This window comes from Alosa pseudoharengus, unplaced genomic scaffold (genome assembly GCF_046254945.1).
Source record: "Alosa pseudoharengus isolate Yale_2024_CS ecotype anadromous, Long Island Sound unplaced genomic scaffold, YU_APseudo_1.1 YU_APseudo_1.1_scf_11, whole genome shotgun sequence".
NCBI classification, from domain to species: Eukaryota; Metazoa; Chordata; class Actinopteri; order Clupeiformes; family Clupeidae; genus Alosa; species Alosa pseudoharengus.
Window position 1 is genome coordinate 14,388,283 of NW_027468576.1, and position 17,500 is coordinate 14,405,782.

The 17,500-nt window shown below is 42.7% G+C and overlaps 1 protein-coding gene across 1 annotated transcript in view; it reads right to left on the reverse strand.

The window, feature by feature from the left end:
• The window catches only part of lrrc7 (leucine rich repeat containing 7), a 106,238-nt gene extending 90,009 nt beyond the window's left edge, over window positions 1-16,229 (reverse strand). Inside the window, exon 1 of the mRNA XM_076278078.1 lies at window positions 16,084-16,229. The gene's annotated coding sequence lies outside the window, so the exon portion shown is untranslated. The remainder of the gene's footprint in view (window positions 1-16,083) is intronic.
• Window positions 16,230-17,500: the final 1,271 nt, after the last annotated feature.

Genomic DNA, 17,500 nt, shown 5'->3' on the forward strand with positions numbered 1-17,500 from the left:
GGGGTAAAGACACATACCTCCTGTCAAGGCAGCATTATTGCGCTGAGATCTCCCTACACAGAGGCACTCACACTCACAGCGCACATCTGCTGCCGCCACTGCCTCTCACACTAAGAGCCTGGTGCATCATCATACATCATACATACCCAGATAGCAATTTCCTTTGGGCCGGATCCGCATAAAAGCCTTTAGATCCGCCTGTAGCGGACATACGGTATCTGACTGTGGGCCAGGTCTGCTCCTGATACAGGTTTCAGCTCTGCTAGCAATGCTGTTTTATCACCGGTTAACAGATTTGTCCCAGGTCCAATTTCCCCACTGAACTGGAAGTCAGGAGATGCTTTTAAAATACAAAACACTGATTTGGCCCAAACCTGTGATACGGATATGAACCGAAGGACCATTTTTTCACAGCAGACCCAGGTGGTAATGATATTAATTAAGGTGCTGATTCTGCTAAATTGACTGTCCTTTCCCTACTTCATTGTCAACTGGCTGCTAAAGAAAAAAAAAAGGTATTTTGGAATGGCACAAATTTAGAAACCATGGGGGTGCACTATGTTCCCATGGCCACTTCATTTCTACAGTAAGGCTGGAAAAGAAGATATAGTTGGCTCAATATTGATCATATGTCCGTTTCATTATTTTTATTATTACCTAGCAGTGGTAAAAGTAGTCAATTGTTGTTTGTGTCAGATCTAACAGTGCTATGAGACAACCCCATATTCTTTCCACGCATGCAGAAGTCCAAGCAGTAACGTTAATCAAGGATCTTTGGTTTGCTCACTATCAATCTTTTGACATGATTTGCCAGCCTGGGGTTGGACTAGGACAGCCCAACTTTTCAAGGTTGGTTATCTGCTTTTTATCTCTGTTTTATTCAGAGACAACAACAAGCAACCGAGCAATTGATAACTTTAAGGTTATACTTTCCAGCAATATGGGCTAGCCTATTACCTTAGCCATCACAATAACTATTTTGGAAAAAACATTGGTAACGCTAACAGGATCACTGATGATAAAAAACGAGTGTAATTGTGACTACCTATTTTCAAAAAGGAATAAATGGCTAATGTTTATTTTGTGTTGTTTCAGATTGACCATGGAGATGACTGAGGAAGACAGCCTGAATATCGATGGGAACAGTGGAATTAACACGACTTAAAGGGGTGGTTCAGAATTTTGGACATAAGACCTCATTTCCAAGTAAGCAAGTGTGATATTTATCAGTGGAGACCGTTTTCAACACGTTTCATCCAGTCCTTGTAATTGCAGAGTTCGCAGGTGCTAGGCTAGCGCAAGTCAACGGTATGTGCTAGCCTGCCACTAAAGACAGTCTTACCCACTCCAAAGTACACCCGAGGCAAATTCCAGACAATCGATGTAAATGTCTGTGTTGATAGAATAGTGTAAGAAATACAACTACCCTCGCATCGCGTTGCAATAGTTATACTTTGGTCCCTGAAGTTGGTAGTAGTCATTTTGCATCTCAGCAGCGGACTAATATTACCAAGGCTACTACTAAGTATCCCCATTGGAGTGCGCTTTACTGTTTTTACTTTTCGGCGCAGTACTACTAACCGGAGCAAGTATAATTCCGTCGTGGTAAGAAACTAGTCCCTCAAAATGTAATGCGATCGTTGAAATGCAAGGATAGAATAACGTTAGAAATAACAGTATCAATACAGACATTTACATCGATAGTCTGGCGTTATAATTTATTTGCCTCGGGTGTACTGTGGAGTGGGTAAGACTGTTTTTAGTGGCAGGCTAGCACATACCGTTGACTTGCGCTAGCCTAGCACCTGCGAACTCTGCAATTAGAAGGACTGGATGAAACGTGTTGAAGACGGTCTCCACTGATAAATATCACACTTGCTTACTTGGAAATGAGGTCTTATGTCCAAAATCCTGAACCACCCCTTTAAACTTTGTCTGGGATTGCACTTCTACAGCCAGGTTGTTGAATAAAAAAATAATTAGACACTTATGTGTAAAGTTTTTTTTACCCCCCTCGATCTTGTTTGTAGCCTAGCTTATGTTTATCAGTTGAGCTGTTGGGAAAACGTTACGAACTTTAGCCTGGGTGAACCTATAACGAACCTGTTAGCAAATGTGTAGCAAACAGATTTTTCAGGATAATTAGGCCTAATTACCAATCACATTTCACATGTCAAATAAAGCCAGCTGATGTCTGATAAATGGGTCCGTACCACACACAATAAGCGGACCCGTATTGCATATGATAAGCAGATCTGGAACACGTCAGTAACACAGACTACCATACGGAACTGGGCCAGTCTTAGCCCTTATTGGTACCAGATCCGTCAAATGGATCCAGACCAATTTTGGACCGATGTGCGTTTGGACGCCGGATCAGGTCCATTATGCAGATCCGTGCCGGACGTTGAGGTAGGTGTGGCCCAGTTCCGTCCCAGTGTATGTTTGCTATCTGGGTAGCCTACACAATACTATTCTAGCCTACTTCAGCAGGACAAACATTCTCTATTTTCAAAAAATTACTAAGATGACCTTCCTCCAACGGACATCTCATGTGTTATGTAATATACTATGAGTGTTATTATTACAGTTCATGAAAATGCACTGTACTGTTCTTCCTAGGCGTCTTCTTCTTATTACAGTGCATGAAAATGCACTGTTCTGTTCTTCCTAGGCTTCTTCTTATTATTCTTCTTCTTCTAACGCAGTCCGGCGCAAAATGAACATAGGGATTCATAACACATGTGTACCGAGTTCGACCGTTAGTTGGTATTTGTTTTCATGCTAGTCGAATGTGACCAGTTTTATTGCAAACCGCTAATTAGCGTCTAACGTTAGCCTTCGGGGCAGAAGTACAGTAAAAAGTAATCGCTATTTCTATACCACTAACAAGTCTCAAAATAGGACCACACTTACACGGTAGCATAATGAGGGTCTCTACATGTAAACCGAAGCAACTAACGGTCGAACTCGGTACACATGTGTTATTAACCCCTAGGTTCATTTTGCGCCGGAATTGTCCTTGTTAGCAATGCTATATATTGTACAATTATTAGCATAACTGCTAGCAAACATCAGCAAGTTATCTGTTTTAACATTATATTTTACATATGTTTTGCATTTTCATTCACTGGTAATTCCTTGGAATTGCATTTCTAGTTATTATTATCATTACTATTATTCACATTATAATTAGCATTACTGTTGAAAGCTAATTCAAGTATAATACTCACTGTAATTAGCTTTGTATAAAAGCATCGGTATCATTTCAAATATAAACATGTCAAGATCTGGGTCCCAATGAAAGCTGATCCTAGAACAGAGTGCTGCTCTGTGTCTGGTACTCCACTGGCCCAATCAGGACCAAATCTGCGGCAGTGTCAGCTTTAATCTGGGCCAGAATCAGAACCATTCACATTCATTTTCATCAAACAGATTTGCATTAGCAAGTAAAGGACCCTCCTTAATGCCTAATCCTAATTTCCCTGATGGGTTCACACTAGGTAGGACACAAACTCTACCTGGAGTACGGTGAGTTACTGCAGCAGCAGAGGGGCTATAATCTGCCCCACACAAGACTGTGGCACACTGATCGCTCACTATCCTCCACCTTCACCCGACAGAAGATTTAGGACCAATGAGAGCTGGATGAGTGAGGAAAGAGAGAGAGAAAGAGAGAAACCTTCGAGCCCATTTCTGTCAACTAATCTCTGTTGTCTAAAACAGACTTCTAATTAATCTCATTGTCTGTCCTGCGCAACAATTTCATTTGGCAAGAAGACAAAGTTTCCTAGATCCCTCTCCTGAGAGAAGCAACACACTCCTGTCTTTTGCTTTTGAGAGTTGTAGTTTAATGATTAGGCACGTCTCCCCTCTATCACGTTCAGATGAAACAGTTATCCCCTGTAAGCCCTCTGAGCACGTCCTACTAAAAACAAAGCAGCCAGATATGTTTAGGTCCTTCAGTTTCTCCTCTTCTGTAGGTGGTACAGCACACAAAGGTAACACAACCCTATCTCAAAGTTGTCTATGAGCACAGGAAAACTTTACACTCTGACACTAGTCATTTTATTCCTGACAAAAGAGAACTTCAGATCATATGTACATTAATTAATACTTCAAATGAATGATTACACTGTACTTCTTATATTAATCAATGTTGTTTCATGATGTACTTGGTTAATACTAGGGTTTGTGTTACAGTTTGTATGTGTAGTAATATGCAATGTATATGTGAATTACATGGGTTTGTTTGTTACTTAGTATATAACATTGTATTAACCACCTTTCATTCCAATAGAGACCTATTTTTTTCAACTAGAATGTATACAGGAATGACATGGGCAAACACCTCTTCTATCCTAAATATGATGTCAGTGTCCACCCATGCTGAGTGACGCTGTGTGTGTGTGACGCCCATGACAAACTGAGGAGGTGGCTCTGCAACAGAAGACACAGACTGTTGCTCAACAGGGGCAAAACATGTCAAATACAGAGAGGTTTACCATATAGCTCTATGCACGTGGAAAAGAGATAGAAGAGCTATGCTAAGGAAAGGAGAGGAGAGGATAGGAGAGCAGAGGAGAGGTGAGGTGAGGAGAGGAAAGGAGAGGAGGAGAGGAGAGAAGAGGAGGGAAAAGGAGAGGAGAGGTGAGGAGAGGAGGAGAGAGCAGAGGAGAGCAGAGGAGAGGAAAGGAGAGGAGGAGAGGCAAAGAGAGGAGAGGAGGCGAGGAGAGGAGAGGCAAGGAGAGGAGAGGCGATGAGAGGTGAGAAAGAGGATGGCGTCTCTGTGAAAGTGGCACATCAGCAGGGCACAGACTGGCACTCTGCTGCCATGCTGGTATAATTATGCCCGGCTCGAGTTGCCACGCTCTGAGCAGGCGGCACAAGTACAGCCATACGGGCACGAGGGTACGACAGCAGAGAGCGGGAGTGTGTGTGTGTGTGTGAGTGTGTGTGTGTGTGACTGGACTGGTCTGCTGCCAGGAAAGGTGTGGAATTTAGGCCACGGAGCTGTGAAGCCTCATCTCCCTCAGCCCCAGGGCCGTTTCTATACCCTTCAGCTAATGAACACACACACACGTGTGTGTGTGTGTGTGTGTGTGTGTTTGGTGGCAAACCGACGGCACACTAATTGTGCACCAGAACATGAGCATGCAAATAAGTCTTTTTTTACGCAGCGGGCTTGTATGAAGGACCAAAAATGACTTTAGAGTGAATAAATAATTGCACAAATTCACTATGAAATGTATAATAATAAATGGTCATTTCTATAATTTCTATATTTCCAAATTTCTTCATCTAAGTATTTCTGTATATATAGCATTAAATTCCTAATCTAGAAAATATGCACACAACTATACACTAACAATTGTGTGATGCAATATTTTGCAGTAGCCTGAAGTTTCAAAACCTCTGATCTCTTGTGGGTGTTTTTAAGACAACCGGGGGCTTAAGAGACTAGCACTGAGGGGCAGATCGGCCTTGTCAGGACGTCACATTTCCAATTCTGTGGCTCACGCAGGCAGCAGAGGAGAGGAGAGGAGAGGAGAAGAGAGTGTTTACTAAGCGCTGCAGATCTGTTTCCCGGGGTTCCCTCGACAGCCGCTCAGCCACCAGAACACAGGGGGGCTCGCACTGCAGCACAACACCAGATTGCATTTCTTTCCAAAGGCTAACTGCCCCGCGCTGAGCACTTCCCCGGCCGGTAATGGGTCATCTGGACTGCCTGAGCACTCTTATGCTGCCTGTATAAAGCTCATCGGGATGAGTACTGGAACATCTAAAGGAGATGGGTTTTATTGGAATGACATAGCCTAAAAACAAAATGAATATCCGACTGAACTGAACTTAATGGATACACACAATCTACCTTTGTGATTGTGATAGTGACTTTGATGTATTCTTAGCAATTCCCAAATATAGACAAGTGAGTGTATGGGCTCTATCTTGCACTTTAGCGCAATTGACTTTGCGCAAATCGCTTTGTGGGCGGATCTTGGGCGCTGTTTCTATTTTACCGTTGACTGTTGCGCCCGACGCAAATCTAAAATGGGGTGGTCTGTAGTAGCTACATTACTCATGGGTGTGGTTTGGGCGTAACGTGCAATAAACCAATCAGAGCGTCATCTCACATTCCCTTTAACAACAGACACGCTTGTTCCATAGCGGATTGCTATTATGATGGGGGATTTGCCAGGCGCAGCCAGGAACAGTTCACAGGCTATAGTCAGTTGGGAACAGTTTGCTATTGATTTTTCCTCTTGACAAAATGTAATACAGAAATGTCACTTTCCGATGTTTTGGTATCACTCTCACTGAATCACGAGGTTATGAATGCATGGTGATATTTTTGCAATGTAATCTACCTCACTATAGAGTATAGACCAGTGGTTCTCAAATGGGGGTACGCGTACCCCTGGGGGTACGTTTAGGCACTCCAGGGGGTACGTGAAATTTTAACCCTTAGAACTCGATTGACGCAAAGTCCGTCAAAAAAATACACCCCTTCTTCTCTGTTACATTTCTCTGGAACTGTTCATCGCAGCGAGATGTTATTGCGTGACAGAGCAGAAGTGGGGCTTTCCAACGAGACCATGTACTTGTCTGTACGTTAAAGTATGAAAATAAAAGAAAATCATGAAATTAAATCAAATTGCATCATATTTACAGTCTATACTTCTCTGCGTTCACCTGCACACCCATTACTCTCGTTTGAATTACTCGCGAACCCGTGAACGCATAGATAGTATGTCAATTGTTCTGCCTTATGAAAACAGACAAAGTGAATGCAAAATAATAACGTCATGTACAAAAACCAACACTGCACACCCATTACTCTCGTTTGAATTACTCACGGACCTGTGATCGCATAGATATGCCACGCATGTCAGATGAAAGAGGAGACACAGAGCTATCATTTGATACCAAGTACATCCTTCTGGGTTATAAAACCGACTAAGTGACAGCAAAATAATAACTTCATATAGCTCGACTTACCTCACGTTTTTGTCTATTTTTGTGGCAAAGCATGTTTATAATCCAACGCTATTGTGTGTTTCTCTATGGCAAAGAATGTTCATAATCCGGTTTTGAGATCCTAGCAAATTCCTGCATGGCATACAATTCAAGGCTCACATTGCATCCCAATTTGTTCGACAAAGAAACGCCTTTTTTGCCTTTAGTTTGTTAATGGCAATGCAGTAAAAAGTTGTAGAGAATCATAGGTGCAGACACCATAGGCACACATTGGCTAACACGCAAACTCGGGTTCAGTCAGGTCAGATCAGTTCTGTCACAGATATGGAGCGCAGAAATGTAATTTGTAATCACTAAATAAAAAAATAGCATTTATTTCTGTAAGGCGCACACCACATATGTCTGTAAATTGCTCAGCCCCAGAGAATCCCTCCACCATGGCAATGATATTGGCAGATTCAGGACAGTCTGCCCTACACACACATGAAATAAAGCTATGAGCTTGCTGTGGTGAGATACATGTCAAAATATAATAATTTTTATAATACGCTTTTTATATTTTAATTCTTTAAAAATCAAAATAAAATCAATGCTACTACTAATACATGAAAAAAAATATATATACATGTATTTAAAAAGTAGAATCCATGCAAAAATACTTAAAAAAACAATTATTTAATAAATATTTCAGGAAAATATGAGTTCATAAAATGAATTTTATATTTCAGTAGGCTATTCAATTTCATTATCCTAAAAACCCAGTCACCCCTATACCAGGATGGTTCGACCCAACCTGTCACATGCCACCCGCCATCACCTGTCAATCACTCTCAAAACTCAAACGATGGAGTCGTGGTTGAAGCGTAGCGGTAATTCTTGTGCGCTGGTTAGGGGGTACTTGGCTGAAAAAATATTTCACAGGGGGTACATCACTGAAAAAAGGTTGAGAACCACTGGTATAGACAATGCAGATCTGTCAGATAAGCTCTCCTCTCCCGTGCAGCTGCTGGGGCATTTGGGTTAAATGGCATTGGCATGCAATTCAACATCATGTCTCATTAAGTCCTCTAATATTTCCTAATTTATGTCATCAACACATCCGTGATTCGTGGAAATGTGTACGAGATTTATACCTATTTTTTCACATCGGACACCACACTGATTTCCCTCGTGTAGCAATATTTGTCCTTTTAATTATGTATGGTTTGGAGAAATGGGAACTGCGTCGTATAGATGAGAGGAGCAAAGTGCATTACGCAACACAGGCGCCCAAGCAAGCGCTCCTGCAGGTGTAAGCTACGGCTGTACCTTACCATCAGGCAACTCAACGAGAAACAGTTTCCAAGTTGACCTAACTTTCCAACTCTGCACAGTATCCCATTAACTGCATGACAGTAGGCTATTTACAATATTTTATGTAAAGTAGAGTTTGTAAACACGTTATAATCAACTTAATGCACGCACAACTTTTGTTTGAGCAGGAGAGAGAATAACAATGAATGGACGCAGCAACTACAGAAATTGTAGCCAAGGCTACTTGCTGCTTTCTTTTACTGTCTATGGTTGCTGGTTAACAGCACATAATAAGCTTATTTAAGCAAATTCACAAACTCAAGACTTCAAGGCCATCATGGATATAAAACGTTTTTTGAAAACAACGAAAGGATGGAGGGAACATAGCAAAGCTTGGAGTTATTTCAGATGGGCTACAACAAGGTAGGCAAAATTGTGGTGCTTGTCAAAACCTTAGCGCAGCTGAAATAATGCTTATAGGCTGATGTTAAAGTGCACACAATGTTTAAAGCCATACACAGCGGTAAATTGGAACAAAACTAAAGGTAACTTTAGCCTTTATAGGGCTGTATAAAGTTGTCCAAATTAATAGGTCGTAATTAGGCGTTGTTGTTGTAAAGATATTGCATGTAGATGCATAGGCTACTAAATTTTTAGTTGACCAATGCACGAACAAACCCAGGAAACGGACAAATATTATCAAGGCTTTGAATGTTTCCATCTGTGCACAAGGTGTCTGTAGATCGGTGTGCATAGCATTCATTCCTGCAGGCCTGTGGCCATGCATGCGCCCTTAAAATAGCATCTGAATTTGCGCCACTGACTTTAGACCAGGAGGTTCCTGGTCTGTAAAGGAATTCCCTTTGCGCCAGAACACGCCCCGTCTTTTTGCTGAAACGCCCCTGTGGGCGCACATGTACCTGTGGAGGGAAAATTCCAATATGCGCTGACTGCAAAATAGGAAAGACAAAAGCGCGAGTATACAAAGTCAATTGCGCTAGAGCGCAAGATAGAGCCCTATGAGTGTATGAGTGTATGTGTGTGTGTTTGTTTGTTTGTTTGTGTGTGTGTGTGTGTGTGTGTGTGTGTGTATGTGTGTGTGTATGAGTGTGTGTGTGTGTGTATGTGTGTGTGTGTGTGTGTGTGTGTGTGTGTGTGTGTGTTTGTTTGTTTGTAAATGTGTGTGTGTGTGTGTGTGTGTGTACTGTATGTGTGTGTGTTTGTGTGTGTGTGTTTGTAAAAGTGTATGAGTGAATGTGTGTGTGTGTGTGTACTGTATGTGTGTGTGTCTGTGTGTGTGTGTTTGTTTGTTTGTTTGTAAATGTGTGTGTGTGTGTGTACTGTATGTGTGTGTGTGTAGTTTGTGTGTGTGTGCGCGTAGGTGGGAACACTGCGGAAGCCACACCGCCCAGTGTATCCCCTTTCCACAGGGGCCCTCGCCACACGCTCCACTCTGCCGAGGTGCAGCTCGCCGCTCCATCTGCCAGTGTTGCCATGACAACAAGTCCCGCTGATCTACATAGGATCATACGGGAAAATCTGCTTGGCTGATCTATTATGACTCAACACTGGCCATACCTGTCAAAGGAAACCTACAGTCCTCGCTAAAAAAAAACACACATTTCAGCCCGATTATTGGATGGCATAGAGACTTTACAAACTGTTAATTTTGAGTTAACTGCTGATGTAACATGACCAACATTTAAACAAACTACATCCATTTGTCAGAAAAAAAGGATATTCATATTAATTCATATTTATTATGACCGCCGCGCAGCGAAGCGGCGGTCATATAGGTTTAGTCAGATTTTTTTTTTTTCTTTTTTTTTTTTTTTTTTTTTTTTCTTTTTCGCATGTCCAAATTTCTGTCAATGATTCCCGGGACACTGAAAGACCGGGGTAGACGAAACTTGGTGGGCATGTAACCCCATATGGATAGCATGGAACCATCGTTTTTCGTTTTGATCTGTAGCCCCCCAGCTGGACTGCACCCCCCGAAAGGAGGGTAGGGCAGACACAGTTTTCTGTGAATATCTCGAGAACCGTAAGGTTTAGGAGGACCATTTTTTTTTGTATGTTGATCTCAAGGGGCCATGTCAACCCATTCCATAACCACTCATTTCGTGTATAGCGCCACCTAGTTAAACACAAAAAAGTAAAAATTAGGTGTTGTAATCGCAGGTATCTGTGACCTAACATAGTCAAAACTGCACGAAATTGGAAGTGTAGGATCATTATGACACCCTCTGAATGCACGCCAAGTTTCGTGGAATTCCGTTTATGGGGGGCCACACAATAAATTCATTTATGTTACTATACACCAACTGGCCTGTAGGTGGCCGGAGACAGTTTTCTGTGAATATCTCGAGAACCGTAGGGCCTAGGAGGTCCACCTTTTTTTTGTATGTTGATCTCAAGGGGCCATGTCAACCCATCCCATTACCACTTATTTCATGTATAGCGCCACCTAGTTAAAAATTAAAAAGCAAAAAATTAGGTGTTTTCATCACAATATCTCTGGCTGACATGGTCAAAACTGCACGAAATTGAAAGTGTAGGATCATTATGACACCCTCCGAATGCATGCCAAGTTTTGTGTACTTTCGTTCATGGGGGGCCTTACAATAAAACAATTTATGTGTACATTTAGTGACGTACACCAACAAGGATTCCCGGGACACTGAAAGACCGGGGTACACAAAACTTGGTGGGCATGTACCCCCACATGGATAGCATGGAACTGTCATTTTTCGTTTTGATCTGTAGCCCCCCCGCTGGACTGGACCCCCCGAAAGGAGGGTAGGCCAGACACAGTTCTCTGTGAATATCTTGAGAACTGTAGGGCCTAGGATGACCATTTTTTCCGTATATTTGCCTCCAGGGGTCATGTTAGCCCAGTTCATGTGCACACATGTGCACAAACAGATACACACACACACACACATTCACAGTAATCATGACACATACTCACACAGTAGACATATGTACGCTTCCATGCACAGGCACATACGCAGACACGCACACACACACACACACACACACACACACACACACACACACTCACACACACACACACACCCACACACATAACATAAACATAACACAAACAATCAAGAATTTCTCATAATTATGAACAGGCAAGATGGAGGTGGGGTTGTATAAAATGAATTTTACATGTGAAATCTATGAACTAATCATGTTTTGGTACTTGTTGTCTAGCAGATACCAGTGAGAATTGAGTGTGGATAATGCAATTTAGTGAGACAGTTAGAATCATATAGGCCTTTCAGCGTGATTTCTTTTTGTGGAAAAAATGTGCTGGACTGGGCGGCGGTCATATTTTGTACCGCTCTGCGGTACATCTAGTTCTATGTATATCTGCAGTATCTTTTCCATATAATTATATCAAACGAATATTTTCCAATGTATGCACTCATCCTTTGAGTAAAAATACAAACAAAAAAACTCCTGTTTCAAAGTAGCATGAAGGACAAGGTATAAAAGAGAAATGTTTGGCCCACACACTAGCAAAATGTACACTCTACCTCAACTGTCAGCCACTTAAGAACACTAAAATGACATGCACATGTGATAAATATTATCCAAAACATAGGAAAATGTTGCATTGTTTGTGCTTGACTGGGGGAGGAAGGGGGGGGGGGGCAGGCAGCTACAGTGCTACAGTCTGGGGGCATGAACATGCTAGAGCGCTACACTCTGGGGGCATGAACACGGGGGCTCATGAACATGCCCCCACAGTGTAGCACCGTAGCTGTCTTGAGGCTCGAACTGCTGGCTGCAGCAACTCGAGGTAGATAAAACCAATTGTTTTTGGGTAGGTAGAACCAATTGTGTTTGGGGTTTTTTGTACCAACAGTACTCGGTAACCTCCAGAAATGGAGATCTATGTGAAAAATCGCCAGGATTTCCCCTTTAAGACTTGTAAGGAGGTAAATGGGCACTGACTGCCATTATTCAAATGTCATAATGTCCATGGATGAATGGGCGTGCTGGCCATCAGAGCTGCAAAACATCCCATCAAAGAGCAGCTCTCCCCCCGGATATGTCCTACTCTCCCCCACAGGCTGAGGGGACATAATTTAACACTCCATATAGCACAGCAACATCACCAAAAAAGGACAGACAAAACCAACCAAATCAAATAGACTGTGATTTAGGGCAAATCAGAAGTTAGCCAGTGATAAAAATGTATGGTCATGGTCATCTTGTGCTTGCTTGGTGGTTGTTAAAGAAGACAAACTAATCAGTTTTATTTAGCACGCATTACAGAGGCTCCTTTGGGGCAAACTGAGCAATCATAACATCATTAAGATAGAGAGGAGGGGCAAAGGCCTAGAAGGGGAGGGGCAGGAAAAGCACTTAAAGGAAGAATCAGTGTAAAAAAGGTCATTCCACTACGCTTCTGATTACCAATCTGGTGCTTCACGGGAGATAACCGATCATGTGAAGAGAGGGAGGAATCATCGGAGCACTCAGATGGGGATGTTCATTATTTTGATTTCGGTGCAGCACAAACCTGGAGAAAGCAGTGTGCCATTTCTTCAAACTGAGACAGTTCTTCTCCGCAGTTCATCCAGCAAGTCATGCAGAAACATTACTTAAGTGTTTTTAAAACAATCCTGCTCTCACATTTTTAGCACAATGATGTTGTCAGATTGGGGATGGGCACAATGCCTTTTTTAAGACTGATTTGGAGACAGATTTTGGACTTGGATTTTAAGCAGTAATTGGTGGTATTACACTGAATTTTGATTATTGATTTTAAGAATGTGCAGTGCATGTATCTATTATACTTTCATATGTAGCTTCACGACAGACTTTCAAATGACATGTACTGCATGTCTCTTGCTTTGGCAAATAGTCAGATTAGATATCATGGGTGATGCGCCAGTTTAAGAGATGCTCTAAAAACAAGGTGGGTTCAGATTCTAACATCCATTCATTCAGCCAGTCAGTCAAAACTTCAGAGGTATAGTTAACACAACAGATAGATGTTTGACCTGATAATGCTTAACTCTACATAACTAGAGACAATAAAAAATGCTCTTTAACAAGATCATGATGCTCTAGTGGTGCCATGAGGCAAGCTAGTATGTCGTGAGAGTGCACCCCCTCATCCTTACCCACCAATACACACACACACACACACACATACACACACACACACTCCCATCATGCCCCTGCCGGCAATAGCTGTGGCGCTAATGAGAACACCTGGCCTAATGGCTAAGAGCAAGAGCTGTTCTTTCCTGTCTCACCGGGCCTTCTCACACACACAGACACACACAGTGAGAGAGAGAGAAAGACAGAGAGATAGAGAGAAAGACACACACAAAATGGGATCACACTACCCCTCTTCACAAAGCCTGACAGGACAGAAGAGGAGAATTACTGTATGGGTAACATCTGAGGAGTAACTTGATGACTGTCACTGAATGTTCTACGACTGCAGGGAAATAGGTCTCTGACAACTCCAGCCACAGCGTTCCAAACTCACATCTTCTAGGACAAATGACAGAAGTCACTACTGATGGAGATTAGTGTTATTTCAGAAAAGAGAAACAAAAGGAGACCTCCATTCTCCTTTTTAGCATTCAGTTATTATGGAGCACTAAATCAGCTGCCATCCATCTCCTCTGAAAAAAGTACATCAGATCTGATGCCACTAAGAGGACAAGTGCATTTACATATTAAATGCAAATCAGACTTTTACAGGCACTCAAGATTGACTATTTCTTTTGCCGTAATAGTTTTTAGTCAATGAAATACCATAATAAAGTCAGATCTGTCCCACATCTTTTTACAATATCAATTATAGTTTGATACTGACCCCGCTTGAGAGCATACAAGCAACATTTGGCGTGACATTTCTGTTCCTAGTTTAGCATAGTGGTGGCATTAGAAATAAGTGAAATACACGGACAGTGGATCTCAAACCTTGCCAGCCTCTAAAAGGTTTCCTTTTCATAAAGAAGATGCTTCGCTCTGTTTCAGTGCTGTTAGACACTCTGTGGCATTTACAGTAAGACTCCAGCTTAACACGAGAAGACGTGTCGGCATTAAGGGTCTTAAAACACCCTTCTGTCAAACTTTTTGGGGCGTCAAAAGTGCAATTCCCCCGGCATCTGCTATGTGCCCTCTTGTTTTATCCTCTCCTACCACTCCGACCCCCCACCCCCTTCCTCCAGGGTTCAGCGGGGGTTTATCATCATAATTGTTGCACATTGGTGTCCAGCTGTTGGCAATCTCTCTTTAGAGGCAAGCCCGTCGCTGGCTGATGGAGTTGTTTGACTCGTATCCAGACTGCGGCTCACCTCGGCGGGCCTATTACAGAGCTATGCTCGCCCTCGGAGACGACCTCCAGTGCCACACAACTAATGGACCCAGCTGCTCCGCCGTCCCCTCTGTCCTCTCCACATACACACACACACACACACACAGGCCATCCCATAATAACACGGCAGCACTTGACAACGCTACGGCCACAGAGACTGCTCCAATCAGAGCACGGGTAGGGAAATAAAAATAAAACACTGCAATATTCACATCTGTGTCAAAGGCTTTTATCCAAAGAGACTTATGCCACAGATAGGGTGCATTATGTATGCTTTGTATAGGGTATGGTGCTGCTAGAGATGGATATATATATGTGTGCATGTGTGAGTGCACGTGTATGTGTGTGTGTGTGTGTGAGAGAGAGTGTGTGTGTGTGTGTGTGTTTGTCTGTGTGTGTGTGTGTGTGTGTGTGTGTGTGTTTGAGTGCACGTGTGTGTGTGTGTGTGTGTGTGTGTGTGTGTGTGTGTGTGTGTGAGAGAGTGCACGTGTGTGTGTGCGCGCATGCGTGTTTGTGTATAGTATATCTTTTATTTAGATGTGTGTGTGCTCCCTGGTGTTGGTCACACTTTCCTGGACCAGTTGAGTTACAGGGATGAGGTGTATACAAACATGTGAAAACAAGCACACAGTGCTAACAGCACATGCTAGCGTAATGTGCTAAGGAGTTGTGAAGGAAGCAAGGTTCCAGGGTGCATCTGTTGATTCATGTTATTCACATGTTCCTCATTCTCTGCATTTTTTTTTTCAGTAAACGCTTGTGATTGTATCATACATCTGTACCTTTTAAAGGACTTTGGCAATTCATTATGACAACTGTAAGGAGGTGGTGTTTCAGGCTTTTCTCCAGTGGTGGGATAAAATGCGGTGTGACCATGTACAATTTAACCTAAGAATAGCTAGCATTTTCAGAATCATGCAGAAATGCAAAACGATGCTAAATGTGTCAGGTGCACGTAACGTTCCTTTCATGCCCACGTCCTATGTACACTACTGTCCAAACGTTTGGGGTCACTTAGAAATGTCCATTCCACTCCATTATACAGTAGACAGAATACCACCTGAGATCAGTTGTATTGTTTTTTTTAATCAGGACAGAAGCTTTCAGATTACATTATGTGCTTACAAGGGTTCTCCAATGTTTTCTCAGTTAGCCTTTTAAAATCATACCAGATTAGTAAACAGAATGTGCCTTTGGAACATTGGATGAATGGTTGCTGATAACGGGCAATGTAGATATTGCATTAAAGATCAACCATTTCTTTCTACAACAGTCATTTACAACATTAATGATGAGAACAAGGACATTTCAAAGTGACCCCAAACGTTTGAACGGCAGTGTAAGCTGTCAGTGAGATAACATACACACCCACACACACACACACACACACACACACACACACACACACAACCATTACATGTGGCAAAGCACTGGATCGATCTACTAAGTGTGCTTACCTACAACTGACGCGGCGGAGACGACCTTTGAAGACTCTTTTGCCCTCTTGTCTGTCGGAGAGTCCACGGATCGCACACTTTCCCCCTGGGGACTCACAGGCGTGAACACACGGTCTTCCGGCTCGCTTGCCTGGTGCCCTGGTGCCTCATCTTCGCCCTCCTATCCATGCAAACCTCCCTCGCCACACTCTAGACTCTGCTGATGGAGCTGGCTCTGCTTAGACGGTCCATGGCGCAGCTCCGGAGGCTGGGAGAATCAGGAGAGGTCGCAGCTTCTTAAGGTCGGACAGCTCCTGAGCAACAACAAACAGGACAAACAAGAGTGTGAATTTTCGTCATCATCATCAACATCATCATTTACTAGGCATGTGGTGCTGGCTGGCGATTACACGGGCATTACAGGAGTACTGAATTAGGCTCTATTGGGATAAAATGCTCTCTGAATGACAGGAGTACTGAATGAGGCTCTATTGGGGTAAAATGCTCTCTGAATGACAGGAGTACTGAATGAGGCTCTACGGGGTAAAAAGATCTCGCGTTGGATATTTTATGAACAGAATGTGTGTCATCTCCAGGCCCTTTCATCAGTGTGATATGAGCTTTTCTGCTTCACATACAGCTGGGTAAAGCTTTCAATGACAGCACCTAGAGTTATAGCTACAGGTAAGAATACTTTTAATCCTGAGACGTACAGGGTTAAAGTCATAAGGGACAGTATTAGGCATCAAGCGATTGTTAATGAACCAGCATTGTTGAACCAGTTAAAAAAAAAACTGGTGATCTAGCTCTTATAGTTTCCTTAGATTTTATCTTTAAAGACACACAAAAAATGCTACCAATGACACTGATGCAATTGTACTCGATATCCAGTGATGCTTGCATGCACATAAAATGGAGTCAGAGCAAAGTGATTGTGATTTTAATTTCATTTCATATTATTGAAATGTTCCTAAAATATTTCCAAAAGTCTCCTCTTGGCTTTAGATTCTTGTGACTTGGCCCAGTCAGAGATTACATCTCATCTCAACCCAAAGAAAGGGAGATTGTTTCACTACTGCTGAGTGAGTCACCATTGGTGTGTTTAAGGAGTCTGAAGCCGCACAGCAGAGAGCAAGGCCTGTCTGTCCGTCGCCTGTGTGTGTGTGTGTGTGTGTGTGTGTGTGTGTGTGTCTGTGTGTGTGTGTGTGTGTGTGTGTGTCTGTGTGTGTGTGTGTGTGTGTGTGTGTGTGTGTGTGTGTGTGTGTGTGTGTCTGTGTGTGTCTGTGTGTGTGTGTGTGTGTGTGTGTCTGTGTGTGTCTGTGTGTGTGTGTGTGTGTGTGTGTGTGTTCCTCCCCTCTGACTGCGCTGCTAGGTCAGGGCTATAACTCATCATGGAGTGTGTGGGGAACGGTAAGAAAGTGGAGCAGTGTCAGTATAA